The sequence below is a fragment of the Heterodontus francisci genome, unplaced genomic scaffold (assembly GCF_036365525.1).
Source record: "Heterodontus francisci isolate sHetFra1 unplaced genomic scaffold, sHetFra1.hap1 HAP1_SCAFFOLD_409, whole genome shotgun sequence".
Lineage (NCBI taxonomy): Eukaryota > Metazoa > Chordata > Chondrichthyes > Heterodontiformes > Heterodontidae > Heterodontus > Heterodontus francisci.
In genome coordinates, this window is record NW_027142311.1 from 1,582,324 (window position 1) to 1,598,040 (window position 15,717).

Genomic DNA, 15,717 nt, shown 5'->3' on the forward strand with positions numbered 1-15,717 from the left:
GGGCTCCAGTATGGTCAGCACAGTGCCCCATGCTGGACAGAGCTCTAGTATGGTCAGCAAAATGCCCCATGCTGGACAGAGCTCCAGTATGGTCAGCACAATGCCCCATGCTGGACAGAGCTCTAGTATGGTCAGCACAATGCCCCATGCTGGACAGGGCTTTAGTATGGTCAGCACAATGCCCCATGCTGGACAGAGCTCTAGTATGGTCAGCACAATGCCCCATGCTGGACAGAGCTCTAGTATGGTCAGCACAATGCCCCATGCTGGACAGGGCTCCAGTATGGTCACCACAATGCCCCATGCTGGACAGGGCTCTAGTGTGGTCAGCACAATGCCCCATGCTGGACAGGGCCCGAGTTCTTTTTTTTTTACTTTTGGGCCTCCTTATCTCGAGAGACAATGGATATGCGCCTGGAGGTGGTCAGTGGTTTGTGAAGCAGCGCCTGGAGTGGCTATAAAGGCCAATTCTGGAGTGACAGGCTCTTCCACAGGTGCTGCAGAGAATTTTGTTTGTTGGGGCTGTTGCACAGTTGGCCACACTCTAGTGTGGTCAGCACAATGCCCCATGCTGGACAGGACTGTAGTGTGGTCAGCACAATTCCCCATGCTGGACAGGGCTCTAGTATTATCAGCTCAATGCCCCATGCTGGACAGGGCTCTAGTATGGTCAGCACAATGCCCCAAGCTGGACAGGGCTCTTGTATGGTCAGCACAATGCCCCATGCTGGACAGGGCTCTAGTATTACCAGCACAATGCCCCATGCTGGACAGGACTCTAGTGGTAGTGTGGTCAGCACAATTCCCCATGCTGGACAGGGCCCGAGTATGGTCAGCACAATGCCCCATGCTGGACAGGTCTCTAGTATCGTCAGCACAATGCCCCATGCTGGACAGGGCTCTTGTATGGTCAGCACAATGCCCCATGCTGGACAGGGCTCTAGTATGGTCAGCACAATGCCCCATGCTGGACAGGGCTCTAGTATGGTCAGCACAATGCCCCATGCTGGACAGGGCTCTAGTATTACCAGCACAATGCCCCATGCTGGACAGGACTCTAGTGTGGTCAGCTCAATGCCCCATGCTGGACAGGGCTCTAGTATTATCAGCACAGTGCCCCATGCTGGACAGAGCTCTAGTGTGGTCAGCACAATGCCCCATGCTGGACAGGACTGTAGTGTGGTCAGCACAATTCCCCATGCTGGACAGGGCTCTAGTATTATCAGCTCAATGCCCCATGCTGGACAGGGCTCTAGTATGGTCAGCACAATGCCCCATGCTGTACAGGGCTCTAGTATGGTCAGCACAATGCCCCATGCTGGACAGGGCTCTAGTCTGGTCAGCACAATGCCCCATGCTGTACAGGGCTCTAGTATTATCAGCACAGTGCCCCATGCTGGACAGGGCTCTAGTATGGTCAGCAAAATGCCCCATGCTGGACAGGGCTCTAGTATTATCAGCACAGTGCCCCATGCTGGACAGGGCTCTAGTATTATCAGCACAGTGCCCCATGCTGGACAGAGCTCTAGTATGGTCAGCACAGTGCCCCATGCTGGACAGGGCTCTAGTATGGTCAGCACAGTGCCCCATGCTGGACAGGGCTCTAGTATTATCAGCACAGTGCCCCATGCTGGACAGGGCTCTAGTATGGTCAGCACAATGCCCCATGCTGGACAGGGCTCTAGTATGGTCAGCACAGTGCCCCATGCTGGACAGGGCTCTCGTGTGGTCAGCACAGTGCCCCATGCTCGAAAGGGCTCTATTGTGGTCAGCACAATGCCCCATGCTGGACAGGGCTCTAATGTGGTCAGCCCAGTGCCCCATGCTGGACAGGGCTCTAGTATGGTCAGCACAATGCCGCATGCTGGACAGAGCTCTAGTGTGGTCAGCACAGTGCCCCATGCTGGACAGGGCTCTAGTATTATCAGCACAGTGCCCCATGCTGGACAGGGCTCTAGTATGGTCAGCACAGTGCCCCATGCTGGACAGGGCTCTAGTGTGGTCAGCACAGTGCCCCATGCTGGATAGGGCTCTATTGTGGTCAGCACAATGCCCCATGCTGGACAGGGCTCTAGTGTGGTCAGCACATTGCCCCATGCTGGACAGGGCTCGAGTATTATCAGCACAATGCCCCATGCTGGACAGAGCTCTAGTGTGGTCAGCACAGTGCCCCATGCTGGACAGGGCTCTAGTGTGGTCAGCACAATGCCCCATGCTGGACAGGGCTTTAGTATGGTCAGCACAGTGCCCCATGCTGGACAGGGCTCTAGTATGGTCAGCACAGTGACTCATGCTGGACAGGGCTCTAGTATTATCAGCACAGAGCCCCATACTGGACAGAGCTCTAGTGTGGTCAGCACAGTGCCCCATGCTGGACAGGGCTCTAGTGTGGTCAGCACAATGCCCCATGCTGGACAGGGCTTTAGTATGGTCAGCACAGTGCCCCATGCTGGACAGGGCTCGAGTGCGGTCTGCCCAGTGCGTCATGCTGGACAGGGCTCTAGTATTATCAGCACAGAGCCCCATGCTGGACAGGGCTCTAGTATGGTCAGCACAATGCCCCATGCTGGACAGGGCTTCAGTATGGTCAGCACAATGCCTCATGCTGGACAGGGATCTAGTATGGTCAGCACAGTGCCTCATGCTGGATAGGGCTCTAGTATGGTCAGCACAGTGCCTCATGCTAGACAGGGCTCTTGTATTATCAGCACAGAGCCCCATGCTGGTCAGGGCTCTAGTATGGTCAGCACAATGCCTCATGCTGGACAGGGCTCTAGTATGGTCAGCACAGTGCCTCATGCTGGACAGGGCTCTTGTATTATCAGCACAGAGCCCCATGCTGGACAGGGCTCTAGAGTGGTCAGCACAATGCCCCATGCTGGACAGGGCTCTAGAGTGGTCAGCACAGTGCCCCATGCTGGACAGGGCTCTAGAGTGGTCAGCACAATGCCCCATGCTGGACAGGGCTCTAGTGTGGTCAGCACAATGCCCCATGCTGGACAGGGCTCTAGTATGGTCAGCACAGTGCCCCATGCTGGACAGGGCTCTAGTATGGTCAGCCCTGTGCCTCATGCTGGACAGGGCTCTAGTATGGTCAGCACAGTGCCCCATGCTGAACAGGGCTCTCGAGTGGTCAGCACAGTGCCCCATGCTGGACAGGGCTCTAGTATGGTCAGCTATGTGCCTCATGCTGGACAGGGCTCTAGTATGGTCAGCACAGTGCCCCATGCTGAACAGGGCTCTCGAGTGGTCAGCACAGTGCCCCATGCTGGACAGGGCTCCAGCGTGTCATACTATGTTTGTGATACTCATGTGAGGATAGTTTTGAATGTGACTTCAATGTCCCAACCAGACAGCTTTGAGTACGTCTTTGAAATCAGGTCTCGGCATGACCACTGTCTGCTTGTGTTAGTCACTGTCAGCTGAATATACATTTAGCATCACAATGAATCCCCTCTAGTGTTATTTAAAAGGACCAGGCATCCGACCTACAGGTGAGGGGCTTTTGACTTACTTCTGCTGTTGTAAAGTCAGTGCAGGTGTTGTGGATGGGTTTCTAGAGGTTGTGTTGTGAGCTGCTGCAGACATTCAGGGAGGACAGAGGATTTGGTGACTCAACTCTGTCCGAGGTATGGGGACTGTAGTTACAGTGTCTCTGTATCTGTAACATGACCCACAAATGGAGCAGAGACTGCAGAGAGCGGAAGCTCTGTAAAGTAGGAGGAGGGGCTCTTCCCTACCCACCCCGGGTTTTCCAAGAGCTCTTTTCCTACCTACAATTAACCCAAGAGCAGTGTGTGAGGTGACTCTGATTCAATAAGGAGGTGGTCGCAGAGCTGTGTCACCTCCTGTAACACGACCTGTAGCCTCACGCCAGGGTGAGGACGGAGCTGTCAGTGGCCGTTAAGGTCAGTTTCATTGAAAGTCTATGTATCTGGTTCTTCCCAGGCAGGAGAAGTAGACACATACAGCATAGTCTCGTAGAAATCAATGGAGTCGTAGAGTCATGCACAACACAAAAGGAGGCCATCTCTCGCTGGAGTAATCCAGTCAGTGCCACTCCCAGCTCATTCCTCATATACCTGTAGGTTAACTTCATTCAGTTTCCTTTTGAAATCATTGATTGTCTCGGCTTCCACAACCCTCATGGGCAGTGAGTTCCAGCTCATTAACATCCACTGTGTAAAAAAGTTCTTCCTCATATTCCCCTCCATCTCTTACCCAAAAGCTTCCATCTGTGTCCCCTGGTCCGTGTTTCATCAGTTCATGGGAACAGTTTTTCCTTGTCTATCTTATCTTAGCCTATCATAATCTTGTACACCTCTATCAAATCTCTCTCAAATTCCTTTACTCCAGGGAGAACAACTCCATCTTCTCCAAACTCACTTTGTAACTAAACCCCCATCCCTGGAACCATTCTGTTAAATCTCCTCCGCACCCTCTCAGGGACCTTCACATCCTTCCGAGTGTGGTGACCAGAACTGGGCATAGTTCTCTAGTTGGGGCCTAACCAAATCTTTATAAAGTTTCAGCATAATTTCCCTGCTTTTGCATCTTTGCCCCTCATGATGAAGCCCAAGATCTGATATGTTTTGCCAAACATTCTCCTAATTTGTCCTGCCAAATTCACAGATCAATGCATTTGTAGCCACAAGTCCCTCTGTTCCTGCACAATCTTTAGAACTGTGTCATTAAGTCTATATTGCCTTCCTATTCCTTCTGACAAAATGCATCAGCTCACACTCCTCTGTATTAAATTCCACCTGCCACTTCTCTGTCCATTCTGCTAGCCTATCTATATCCTGTTGCAGGCAGTTTGTAACATCCTCACTGTTTACCACTCCTCCAAGATTGGTATCATCAGAAAACTGTGAAATTCTACTTTGTATTCCAAGAACCATGTCACTTATATATAAAGCAAAAGAAAAACTGTGGTCCTAACACTGACCCTTGGGGAAAATAACTGTCTACCATCTTCCAGTCTGAAAAACAACCATTTAACACATTTCTCTTTTTGCTCTCCTTTGCACAATTTTTGATCCAATTGGATGCTATTCCATGAGCTTCAATTTTGTTAACCAAACTTTTGTTTGGTTCTCCATCAAATACTTTCATAAAATCCATGTAGACAACATCCACCACATTCCCTTCATCAACCTTCTCTGATCATCGAAATAAATTCAATTCGCTTAGTCAAGCATAATCTGCCTTTTAGAAATCCGTGCTGACAATCCTTAATTAACTCAACCTCTCCAAGTGTGTGTCGTCCTTTTTCCCTGATTATTGTTTCTAAAACCTTCCTCACAACTGATTTTAAACTAACTGACCAGTAGTTACCAGGCCTGTGTATTGTCCATTTATAATTCTGGGAGGTGAGGGTGGCCATCTTTGTCATCATTTTCTCCCTCAGCAGGCAGAAGCACGATGAGAGATCCCGTGGATTTGTCAGGATAGCGGGATTCCTGATGGTGTCCGTGGCTCTGACGGGCCCCCATGTCAACGGGGAGAGGTACAGGAACTGAAAGAACTCTCACTCCATTAATGCACAGTTGGTGTCTGAGCATGCCCAGTCCATCATGTTGGTGAATGTCCTCTATCCTGGCAGCAGCCACCATACCTTCATTCTGAAGCAGTCAACCAGTCCCAACACTGCGGGTCTCCATGCAGAACCAGAATGCGACTCCTCGGAGACAAGGAAAACCCCCTCTAGACACAGCTCGTGTTTCTACACCCCCAAACCACATCCCACCACCAACCAACCTCACACAATTAACATGTGTATAACGTGAGCAATGAAGTCACCAGGAACATGGTGGAACTGGCCATCGGTGTGATGAAGCAATGCTTCTGACGTCTGATCCGCTCGGGGTGAGCCCTCCAGTACACACTGGAGCAGGTGTCCAAGTTCATGCTGTTCTGATGCACCCTTCATATCATCACCATCATGAGGACACAGGCATTGGCACCAGGAATCCGCAGGCTACCTCAGGAGGAGGAGGAGGCAGGGAGGATACTTCCTGGATGCCTTCGACCCTGACAGGCTGTCGGAGAGTCCCTGCTAAGATTCCGGTTCCCATAGGATAACTTCCCTTTCCCAACACGGATCCCCCATTCTCCACCATTACACCCATCTGAGATGCCCCATCACTGTGTTATTACAGCACAAAAGGAACTATTCAGTCCGACGTGTCTGCATCGCCTCTCCGAATGAGCAATTCACCTACTCCCATTCCCTGTCTTCTTCCATCAACGCTGCACATTCTTCCTTCTAATACACCAGTTTATTCAGCTTTAGCATGTTTTTGATGTGGTCACCCAACAGCTGAAAATTATGCAGGGAGAGAGGGAATGGGTGATCCCCAGACAGTCCAAAAGAATCAGGCAGGTAGTGCTGCAAACCCTTGAGTGCATCTCACTCTCCAACAGGTATTCAGTTCAGACCACTGAGGAAAGTGATGCTTCACCTGGGGAGTGCAGCCAGAGCCAAGTCCGTGTCAACACGGGTGGCTGAGCTGCAGAGCGGGGTCGAGGGATGACTGGAAGAGCCATAGTGATCAATAGTCAGGGGAACAGGGAGGCGTTTATGTGGCCACAGACGTGAATCGAGGATGGTGTCATGCTTGTCTGGTTCCAAGGACAAGGATGTCACTGAGCGACTGCAGAGCATCTTGAAGGAGAAGGTGAACAGCCAGCTGTCATGGTCCACATCGGAACCAGCGACAAAGGTAGAAAGAGGAATGTCGTCCTGCAGTCAGAATTTATGGAGCGAGGGAAGAAATAGGCCAGCAGGACCTCAAAGTGGTAACTTCTGGATTACTCCCAGTGCCATGCACAACTGAGTATAGAAATAGAAAACGAAGACAGATGAATGTGTGGCTGGGAAGATGGTGCAGGAGGGAGAGCTTCAGATTCCTGGGACATTGGGACCAGCTTTGGATTAGATGGGACCTGTACAGGCCGGACTGGTTGCACCTGATCGGAGACGGGACTGGGTTACTTGCAGAACGTTTTGCGAGTGCTGTCGGGGAGGGTTTAAACTAGTTTTGCAGGGGGATGGGGACCTGAGGGTAGAATCAGTAGGGACAAAACCTGAAACGAAAATAGAAGGCAGAAAATTAATGGATGAGTCCAGGAGACAGAGGAAAAGAGGGTTAGAATTCCTTTTTAAAAGAGGTTGGCAGTGCTCAATGGTATCTATTTCAATGCAAGGAGTATAGCAAATAAAGTAGATGAGCTGAGGGCACAGATAGACAGGTCGCAGTATGATATCATAGCTATTACAGAAACATGGTTTAAGGAGGGACAGGAATGGCAGCTCAACGTTCCTGGTTACAGGCTTTTCAGACACGATAGGGAGGGGGATAAGAACGGAGGGGAAGTGGCAATTTCGGTCAAGGAATCTATTGCAGCTGTGAGGAGGGATGATATGTTGGAAGGTTCATCAAATGAGACCATATGGATTGAGCTAAGGAACCAGAAAGGGACAATCACACTGCTGGGAATGTGATCCCGACAGCCAAATAGTTAGAGGGAGATAGAAGATCGGATATGTAGGCAAGACTCTGAGAAGTGCAAGAACAATCGGACAGGAATAGTAGGGGATTTTCATTACCCCAATATTAACTGCGATAATTTTAGTATGAAAATAATTGAGGGAGCAGAAATCTTGAGGTGCATTCAGGAGAACGTTTTTGACCAGGATGTAACAAGTTCAACAAGAGAGGGTGCGTTTTTAGACATTGTTTTAGGAAATGAAGATGGGCAGGTGGAGGAGTGACAGTCGGGGAGCATTTTGGTGGGAGTTATCATAATTCAGTTAGTTTTAACTGAATTATGGGACAGGACAAGAGATATATCAGCAGTTAGAGTTCTCAATGGGGAAAGTTGTACCCCAGGGTGTTCAACTGAGGAAACAGCTGTTTGAAGGTAATTCAGTCTCAGAGCAGTGGGAGGCATTCAAAGGGGAGATTCCAGAGGTTCAAGATAAACATGTTCCCACAAAAAAAAAAGGGTGAGGCGGCCAAATCTCGAGTCCCATGGATGTCAAGGAGCCGACACGGTAGGATAACGCAGAAAAGCAAAGCTTATGTCCGACACTGAGAACTCAATACTGCAGAAAGCCGAGAGGAGTATAGAAAGAGGAGGCGTCAAATCAAAAAGGAAAATAGGAAAGGAAAGAGAGGGCATGAAAGAATATTGGCAAGCAAAATCAAGGTGAACGCAAAGATGTTTTCTCAATACATTACGAGTAAGAGGATAACTAAGGGGAGAGTAGGCCCCATAGTAGATCAGAAAGGTAACCTTTGTATAAGGGTGAAAGATATTGGACTAGTTCCGATTGAGCACTTTGCGTATGTCTTCAGAAAAGAGGGGGGATTTAGATATTGTCGTTCGGAGAAAAAGTGTGAATTATTGGATAGAATAAACATAGGGAGAGAGGAAGTATTAATGGGATTAGCATCCTTGAAAGTTGATAAATCACCACAGCCGGATGAAATGTACCCCAGGCTGTTCAAAGAAGTAAGAAATGAAATAGCAGAGGGTCTGCCTACCATCATTTCCCTATCTCACTAGATACAGTTGTTGTGCCGGAGTATTGGAGAATTGCTCACATTGTACCTCTGTTTAAAAAGGGAGCGAAGGATAATCTGAATAATTACAGGCTAGTCAGTATAACATCAGTCGTGGGCAAATTATTGGAATCTATTCTGAGAGACGGGATAAACTGTCACTTAGAGAGGCACAGGTTTATCAAGGATAGTCAGCATGGATTTGTTAAGGGACGCTCTTGTTTAACCAAATTGATCGAATTTTTTGAAGATGTTACAGGGAATATAGATGAGGGGAGTGCAGTTGATGTGATCGACATGGATATTAGCAAGGCTTCTGACAAGCTCCCACCTGAAAGATTGGTTCAAAAAATAAAATCCCATGGCGTCCAGAGAAATGCAGCAAGGCGGATACAAAATTGGCTCAGTGGCAGGAAACAAAGGGTAATTTATTGACAAGTATTTTTGCGACTGGAGGACTGTTTCCAGTGTCATTCCACAGGGCTCAGTAATGGGTCCCCTGCTTTTTGTGGTCTATATTAAAGATTTAGATGTAAATGTAGTGGGTATGATCAAGACGTTTGCAGACGACACAAAGATTGGCCATGCGGTGGATAGCGAGAAGGATAGCTGTCGGCTGCAGGAAGATATTGATGGTCTGGTCAGATGGGCAGAAAAATGGGATTCAACCTGGTTAAGTCCGAGGTGATGCAATTGGGAAGCTCAACCAAGCAAAGGAATACACGATTACTAGGACAATACTGAGAAGTGTAGAGGAAGTAAGGGACTTTGGAGTGAATGCCCACGTATCCCTGAAGATACCTGGACAGGTCAATAAGGCAGTTAAGAAGGCATATGGAATCCTTTCCTTTATCAACCGAGGTATAGAATGAAAGAGCTGGGAGGTTATGCTGGAACTGTCTTAATCATTGGTTAGGCCACAACTTGAATACTGTGTGCAGTTCTGGTCACAGAAAGGATATAATTGCACTGGAGAGGGTACACAGGAGATTTACGAGGATGTTGCCAGGAATGGAAAAATGCAACTGAGAGGAAGTATTGGATCGGCTGGGGTTGTTCTCCATGGAACAGAGAAGGCTGAGGGGCGATCTGATTGAAATGAACAACATTTTGCGGGGCCTGGACAGAGTGGAGGTGAAGAGTCTATTCACATTATCAGAAAGATCAGTGACTGGGGGACATAGATTTAAAGTGATTGGTAGAAATATCAGAAGGGAGTCGAGGAAAAACATGTTCACCCAGAAATACAAAATTGCCTCAGTGACAGGAAGCAAAGGGTAATTGTTGACGGGTATTGACTGGAGGACTGTTTCCAGTGGTTTTCCACGGGGCTCGGTACTGGGTGCCCTGATTTTAGTGGGGATCTGGAACTCACTTCCTGAAAGGATGGTTGAGGCAGAAACCCTCTACTCATTCAAAAAGAGCCTGGATGTGAACCTCAAATGTCATAATCTGCAGGGCTAGGGATCAAATGCTGGATTAGAATAGGTGGATAATTTTTCAGCTGGCACAGACACGATGGGCCAAGTGGCCTCTTTCTGTGCCTTAAACTTTCTACGATTCTATGATTCTATCACACGAAGCACGCTATCCTCGTTAACACTCACAATTATGTCAACAAACTATCAAGATGATCAGAAATGATTTTCCATGAAGCTATCCGTGCTACTCGCCATTTATTAAGACATGATTTTACAAGCAAGAAATATTTTTGTGCTGGGTTATGGCCTCAACAATTTTCCAAGAATCAGCATTGGACTGATAGTTACAGGGCTTATCCAACCTCTCCATTTTTAAACAGGGTGTAACATTTACAGCCCTCCAGTTCTCTGGCATCTTTTTTTATTCATTCATGGGATGTGGACATCGCTGGATAAGCCAGCATTTATTGTCCATCCCTAATTGCCCTTGCTAACGTGGTGGTGAGCTGCCTTCATGAACCACTGCAGTCCACGTGGGGTAGGTACACTCACAGTTCTGTTAGGAAGGAGTTCAAGTATTTTGACCCAGTGAAAGAGAAGGAACAGTGATATAGTTCCAAGTCAGGATGATGTCTGGCTTCGAGGGGAACTTGCAGGTGCTGGTGTTTCCATACATCTGCTGCCCTTGTCCTTCTATGTGACAGAGGTTGTGTGTTTGGAAGATGCTGTCTAAGTAGACTTGGTGCGTTGCTGCAGTGCATCTTGTAGATGGTACACACTGCTGCCTCTTTGCGTTGGTGGTGAAGATAGTGAATGTTGTGGATGGGGTGCCAATCAAGTGCTGCTTTGTCCAGTCCAGGCCCTGAGACTTATATATATATACACACACACACCACAGTCCAGGCCCTGATACTTATATATATACACACACACCACAGTCCAGGCCCTGATACTTATATATATATATATATATATACACACACACCACAGCAAGGCCCTGATACTTACATATATACACACACACCACAGTCCAGGCCCTGAGAATTATATATATACACAGACACCGCAGTCCAGGCCCTGATACTTATATATATACACATCCACACCACAGTCCTGGCCCTGATACTTATATATATATATACACACACACACCACAGTCCAGGCCCTGATACTTATATATATATATATATACACACACACACCACAGTCCAGGCCCTGATACTTATATATATATACACACACACACCACAGTCCAGGCCCTGATACTTATATAGATACACACACAAACACCACCGTCCAGGCCCTGATACTTATATATATACACACACACCACAGTCCAGACCCTGATACTTATATATATATACACACACACCACAGTCCAGGCCCTGATACTTATATGGATACACACACAAACACCACCGTCCAGGCCCTGATACTTATATATATACACACACACCACAGTCCAGGCCCTGATACTTATATATATATATATACACACACACCACAGTCCAGACCCTGATACTTATATATATACACAAACACCACAGTCCAGGCCCTGATACTTATATATATACACACACACCACAGTCCAGGCCCTGATACTTATATATATATATATACACACACACCACAGCAAGGCCCTGATACTTATATATATACACACACACACCACAGTCCAGGCCCTGAGAATTATATATATACACAGACACCGCAGTCCAGGCCCTGATACTTATATATATACACATCCACACCACAGTCCTGGCCCTGATACTTATATATATACACACACACACCACAGTCCCGGCCCTGATACTTATATATATACACACACACACCACAGTCCAGGCCCTGATACTTATATATATACACACACACCACAGTCCAGGCCCTGATACTTATATAGATACACACACAAACACCACCGTCCAGCCCCTGATACTTATATATATACACACACACCACAGTCCAGGCCCTGATACTTATATATATATATCTGAACACACACCACAGTCCAGACCCTGATACTTATATATATACACAAACACCACAGTCCAGGCCCTGAGACTTATATATATACACACACACACCACAGTCCAGGCCCTGAGACTTATATATATATACACACACACACCACAGTCCAGGCCCTGATACTTATATATACACACACACACCACAGTCCAGGCCCTGATACTTATATATATATATATATACACACACACCACAGCAAGGCCCTGATACTTATATATATATACACACACACACCACAGTCCAGGCCCTGAGAATTATATATACACACAGACACCGCAGTCCAGGCCCTGATACTTATATATATACACATCCACACCACAGTCCTGGCCCTGATACTTATATATATACACACACACCACAGTCCAGGCCCTGATACTTATATATATACACACACACACCACAGTCCAGGCCCTGAGACTTATATATATATATACACAGACACACCACAGTCCAGGCCCTGATACTTAGATAAATATATACACACAAACACCAAAGTCCAGACCCTGAGACTTATATATATATATATATGCCCAAACACCACAGTCCAGACCCTGATACTTATATATATACACACACACCACAGTCCAGGCCCTGATACTTATATAGATACACACACAAACACCACAGTCCAGGCCCTGATACTTATATAGATACACACACACCACAGTCCAGGCACTGATACATATATATATACACACACACCACAGTCCAGGCCCTGATACTTATATATATACACAAACACCACAGTCCAGACCCTTTTACTTATATATATATACACACACACACCACAGTCCAGACCCTGATACTTATATATATATATACAAACACACACAACAGTCCAGGCCCTGATACTTATATATATCTATATACACACACACCACAGTCCAGGCCCTGATACTTATATATATATATACACACACACACCACAGTCCAGGCCCTGATACTTATATATATATACACACACACCACAGTCCAGGCCCTGATAATTATATATATACACACACAAACACCACAGTCCAGGCCCTGATACTTATATATATATACACAAACACCACAGTCCAGTCCCTGATACTTATATATCTACACACACACCACAGTCCAGACCTGATACTTATATATATATATATATACTCACACCACAGTCCAGGCCCTGATACTTATATATTTACACACACACAAACACCACAGTCCAGGTCATGATACTTACATATATACACACACACAAACACCACAGTCCAGGCCCTGATACTTATATATATACATACACAAACACCACAGTCCAGACACTGATACTTATATATATACACAAACACCACAGTCCAGACCCTGATACTTATATATATATATACACAAACACCACAGTCGAGGCCCTGAGACTTATATATATATATATATATACACACACAAACAGCACAGTCCAGGCCCTGAGACTTCTATATATATTCACACACAAACACCACAGTCCAGACCCTGATACTTATATATATACACACACACCACAGTCCAGGCCCTGATACTTATATAGATACACACACAAACACCACCGTCCAGGCCCTGATACTTATATATATACACACACACCACAGTCCAGGCCCTGATACTTATATATATATATACACACACACCACAGTCCAGGCCCTGATACTTATATATATATACACACACACCACAGTCCAGGCCCTGATAATTATATATATATATATACACAAACACCACAGTCCAGGCCCTGATACTTATATATATATACACAAACACCACAGTCCAGGCCCTGATACTTATATATATATACACAAACACCACAGTCCAGGCCCTGATACTTATATATTTATACACACACCACAGTCCAGACCCTGATACTTATATATATATATACTCACACCACAGTCCAGGCCCTGATACTTATATATATACACACACACAAACACCACAGTCCAGGCCATGATACTTATATATATACACACACAAACACCACAGTCCAGGCCCTGATACTTATATATATACATACACAAACACCACAGTCCAGACCCTGATACTTATATATACACACAAACACCACAGTCCAGGCCCAGAGACTTATATATATATATACACACAAACACCACAGTCCAGACCCTGATACTGATATATATATATACACACACACCACAGTCCAGGCCCTGATACTTATATAGATACACACACAAACACCACCGTCCAGGCCCTGATACTTATATATATACACACACACCACAGTCCAGGCCCTGATACTTATATATATACACAAACACCACAGTCCAGGCCCTGAGACTTATATATATATATACACACACACACCACAGTCCAGGCCCTGAGACTTATATATATATATACACACACACACCACAGTCCAGGCCCTGATACTTATATATATATACACACACACCACAGTCCAGGCCCTGATACTTATATATATATACACACACACCACAGTCCAGGCCCTGATACTTATATATATATATATACACACACACCACAGCAAGGCCCTGATACTTACATATATACACACACACCACAGTCCAGGCCCTGAGAATTATATATATACACAGACACCGCAGTCCAGGCCCTGATACTTATATATATACACATCCACACCACAGTCCTGGCCCTGATACTTATATATATACACACACACCACAGTCCAGGCCCTGATACTTATATGGATACACACACACACCACAGTCCAGGCCCTGATACTTATATAGATACACACACAAAAACCACCGTCCAGGCCCTGATACTTATATATATACACACACACCACAGTCCAGACCCTGATACTTATATATATATACACACACACCACAGTCCAGGCCCTGATACTTATATGGATACACACACAAACACCACCGTCCAGGCCCTGATACTTATATATATATACACACACACCACAGTCCAGGCCCTGATACTTATATATATATATATAAACACACACCACAGTCCAGACCCTGATACTTATATATATACACAAACACCACAGTCCAGGCCCTGAGACTTATATATATACACACACACTCCACAGTCCAGGCCCTGAGACTTATATATATATATACACACACACCACAGTATAGGCCCTGATACTTATATATATACACACACACCACAGTCCAGGCCCTGATACTTATATATATATATATATACACACACACCACAGCAAGGCCCTGATACTTATATATATACACACACACACCACAGTCCAGGCCCTGAGAATTATATATATACACAGACACCGCAGTCCAGGCCCTGATACTTATATATATACACATCCACACCACAGTCCTGGCCCTGATACTTATATATATACACACACACACCACAGTCCCGGCCCTGATACTTATATATATACACACACACACCACAGTCCAGGCCCTGATACTTATATATATACACACACACCACAGTCCAGGCCCTGATACTTATATAGATACACACACAAACACCACCGTCCAGCCCCTGATACTTATAGAAATACACACACACCACAGTCCAGGCCCTGATACTTATATATATATATCTAAACACACACCACAGTCCAGACCCTGATACTTATATATATACACAAACACCACAGTCCAGGCCCTGTGACTTATATATATACACACACACACCACAGTCCAGGCCCTGAGACTTATATATATATACACACACACACCACAGTCCAGGCCCTGATACTTATATATATA